The sequence below is a fragment of the Octopus bimaculoides genome, chromosome 2 (assembly GCF_046866305.1).
Source record: "Octopus bimaculoides isolate indiv1 chromosome 2, ASM4686630v1, whole genome shotgun sequence".
In the NCBI taxonomy this organism is placed as follows: Eukaryota; Metazoa; Mollusca; class Cephalopoda; order Octopoda; family Octopodidae; genus Octopus; species Octopus bimaculoides.
Window position 1 is genome coordinate 189,830,868 of NC_142929.1, and position 4,698 is coordinate 189,835,565.

The window sequence follows — 4,698 nt, forward strand, 5'->3', positions numbered from 1 at the left end:
CAACTGCATTTGATCCGACTCATTATGCCCGGAGTTCAAATTCAGCCGAGGTCGACTTTGCCTCTCATCTTTTCAGGGTCGATAAATTAAGTACCAGTGGAATTGTGGGGTCGATGTAATCGACTTAATCCCCATCTCCAAGCTGCCCTTGTGGCAAAAACTTGAAATTATTATTATTATTATTATTATTATTGTTATTATTATTATTATTATTGTTATTATTATTATTATTATTATTATTATTATTATTATTATTATTATTATTATTATTATTATTATTATTATTATTATTATTATTATTATTATTATCAAGGCGGCGAGCTAGCAGAATCGTTAGCGCGCTGGACAAAATACTTAGCGGTATTTCGTCTGTCGCTACGTTCTGAGATCAAATTCCACCGAGGTCGACTTTTCTTTTCATCCTTTCGGGGTCGATAAAGTAAGTACCAGTTTAACACTAGAGTCGATGTAATCGACTCATCTCCTCTTCCCCCAAGCTGCCCTTGAGGCAAAAATTTGAAATAATAATAATTATAATTATAATTAGACTTGTGTGGGATAAAGATAAAATAAAAGAAAGATTTTGCTGCGAATGCTACAGAAATTACAACCAAATACTTCTTAAGCTGCTGATATATTCGTGGATTATTATATCTACATAGCTGATATCGTCTGCGTAGTTGGGAAATACTAAACGCTGCATCTGCTGTTATTTAGTTAACAACGTTGTGGCGATATCGTTTCAAAATCTGTTGCAGTAAACGATCTCTCATTTGTAACTTAAAACCTCATATTTTTATACGACAAAACAGAAATTACAGAACCGAATAGTGATGGAGTTACTTATTTCTGTTAGTTATTTATGGGTGTGGGGTGTGTGTGTTCTTGATTACTGAGAGAACGCTAGGAGATTTAGTACATATAAACATATTTCAGAGATAATTAACGCGGTTCAAATCCATTTAACATGCAAGCTACATACATATAATAATAATAATAATAATAATAATAATAATAATAATAATAATAATAATAATAATAATAAGTAAATGAGTGGAAATCGAACTGATGAATATTATTAAATAACAAGGCACTAAAAGAAAATGACTCTTTCCAGACACAATAATTTCTCTCTGTGTGTCTGTCTGTCTGTCTGTCTCTCTCTGTATATATATATATATGTATATATATATATATATATATACATATATATATATATATATATATATATATATATATATATATATATATATATATATATATATATATATATATATATATATATATATATATATTACGGAGATGCACTTGCATAGCAAGTGACCTGATCTGAGATCGTGTGCTGGAACGAAAACAATTGCAGCGTGGAAGGTGTTTATAAGCCATTTAAAATAACACACAAAATCCGTTAGATTCACTTCAACATTTAAATTTAATTTGTCAAAATATTTTCGTCGCTTTGAGACCGCGACCTGTTCACTGACAAAATTCTGTGCTGCATCTGAGAAAATAATAGTTAATTCATGATATATATGTACATATGAATGTATGTATGTATGTATGTATGTATGTATGTGCGTGTACATGTGTGCGCGTATGCATCTGTGTACATGCGTATGCATGTGTGCATGTCTATACACATGTATGTATATATGTACATATGTATGTATGTGAGTATGTACGTATGTACTTATGGATGTACGTGAGTAATAGGGTAAGTGTGTAGACGTGTTTGTGTGTGTGTGTGTGTGTGTGCATATGTATGTACATGTGAATGTATGTTTATGTACTGATATGTGCGTCAGTTCAAGTTGTATACGTGACAGTTACTTTGTTGAAGGTTGTATATACGCACATATATACATATGCATATACACATATGTAAACATGCACACACATGTATGTGTGTGTGTGCGTTTGCCCCTCTCACCATCGTCTAACGGTGAATTGATACAACGTCTTAGATACATATATGTACATATATAATCTTACACATACATATATAAACAAGTATACACAATCATATTGACTCTCACACACGCTCACAAATATACATATCTTAAAGTATACACGCATACACGCTTAATCATCACTACACCTATACATATATATACACACACACATACATATATACAACTATGTATGACACTAATACAAGGATAACGGTTAAAATTCAAATATGCATTTATTTATTTATTTTTTCCTCCATAAACACCACACATAGATGTATCTACACACACTCATATCTACACATACTCATACGCCCATGCATGCACACACTCATAGTCACATACACAACGCACAACACATGCACACATGTGCACACACACATACATCTACACACACGCACACACATATCAAACTATATACGCCCATATATATATATATATATATATATATATGTGTGTGTGTGTGTGTGTGTGTGTGTGTGTAGGCGCAGACGTTGCTGTCTGGTAAGAAGTCTACTTTCCAGCTTCTGCTATTGTCTCGGACTGATCAAAGCCTTGTGAGTGGATTTGGTAGATGGAAACTGAAAGAAGCTCGTCGTATGTGTGCGTGTGTTTATCCCCCCCCCCACCGCTTGACAACCGGTGTTGGTATATTTACGTCCCTGTAACCTAACGGTTCGGCAAAAGAGAACGATGGAAATAAGTACCAAGCTTTAAAAAAATTAAGATAATACCAGAGTCGACTCGTTCGACTAAATCCTTATGAGTAGAACTAGTGAAAGGTAAAAGATATATATATATATATATGTGTATATATATATATGTGTATGTATGTAAAAATGTATGTATGTATTACAAAATATACATTTTAGTTTTTACAAATGTTTTATATCAACGTAGCTGATAGAAACCTTATACCATTTGTTGGTTGCTGGGTGAAATTGCAACCGAAAGATGTGATAGCCTGCTAAATTAGCAACAAACTGTCTGTTAGTAAGACAACCAGGCGTAAAAGAATTGTAAATAGAAAAACAGAGCAGATAAAAATGTCATAAATAGATTTGCCATGAAAATAGTGAAAAAGAAATAGGCAAATCTTTGGTCCAATTTTCTCGCTTTGAAACATGTATTTTTTTCTTCTTCGCTTTACGAAGTTACCTTTCATTCACGTTCTAATTACAATCAACCAATGAAAAGACAGACAAATATAAACCATAGCAAGGAAGAAATCTTCTTTTTCTTCTTCTCTGCCAATAACATCAATGTAGTCGAATGGTCTTCGTTTTCTATTACAATGCGTAAGTCTCTAAAATATTCTTTCTAATTTTGGCGTAAGGAAAGCAAGTTTTTGAGGAGATGGAGAAGTCGATATCATAGCATCTATCCCAGTAATTAACTGGTCCTTATTTTATCGACCTCGAAAGGATGAGAGGCAAAGTCGACCTTGATGGCATTTGAACTTACAACATAAAGAAATGTCGTTAAGCATTCTGTCAGGTGTGCTAATGAACCTAGCAGGAACGTTAATACGCCGGGCGAAATGCTTAGCAGTATTTCGTCTGTCTTTACGTTCTGTGTTCAAATTCCGCCGAGGTCGACTTTCGGAGTCGATAAATTAAGTACCAGTTGTGTACTGAAGTCGATCTAATCGACTGACCTCCTCCCCCAAAATTTCGGGGCTTGTGCCTAGAGTCGAAAAGAATGATTCTGGCAGTTTGCCGCTGAGGGGAGTCATTAAAATATACTTTTTACTTTAGATACAAGGTCTGAAATTTTGAGGGAGGCGGGGGTGGGTCCATTACGGATCTTTTTTAAAACGGGGGCCACATTTTTCATTAATGTTTTACGTAGTGTTTTTGGTACGGAAAGACTTTCAAACTTCGTATACTTATCTATTTTGTGTTATAGAACAGAAAAATATTTTTGTATTCGAATTTATTTCATGTAAAAAATTGGCTTATTTCGATAATTTCAACCAATCACTGACAAGTATTCAGTTGTTTATATTTACTCCTTTGGCTGATTAAGCCATAGCTTCGTTTTATTTGCTTTTTTCATTTTAAATTTGCTTTTTTCATTTTCTTTTTTTTCTTCGTTTTATTTGCTTTTTTCTTTTTAAATTTGCTGTTTTACCCTAACCCTAATCCTATCACCGATAGAATTGTTTCAGAATCGTTTGTTTATGTAGTCGGCACTTAATGTATATCGGCTGAATGGACGTCAGTGATTGGTTGAAATTGCAGAAATACGACAACTTTAACATGGAATAACTTAGGGATTTCTTTTTTTTTAAGAAGACTAAGAGAAAAAGATGTTTTATATGACACATTCTACCAGTGTTCCAAGTTTCAAAGTGTTTCGTTAATGAAAAATGTGGCCCCCGTTTTAAAAAAGATCCTCAATTACTTCGACTCCAGTACATGACTGGTATTTATTTTATCAATCCCAAAAGGATGAAAGGCAAAGTCGACCTCGACAGAATTTGAACTCAGATGAAATGCAAGTATATTGTCCGTCGTGCGAACGATTCTGCCAGCTCGCCACCAGATGAAGCCATCAAAATATATCATCAGATATGGTTTGTTGTTCAGCATGATGGCAGTGGCCAGCAACAATAGGCGAGATGGGTGGAATAAGTCCATAAATTTCCTCTTTGGTCTCATGATCAGGCCATGCGATACTTTTGTGTTCTCAAGAAGGTTCGACGAAGTGATTTAATAAAAATCTGTTGTTAGCAATCGAGCCAACC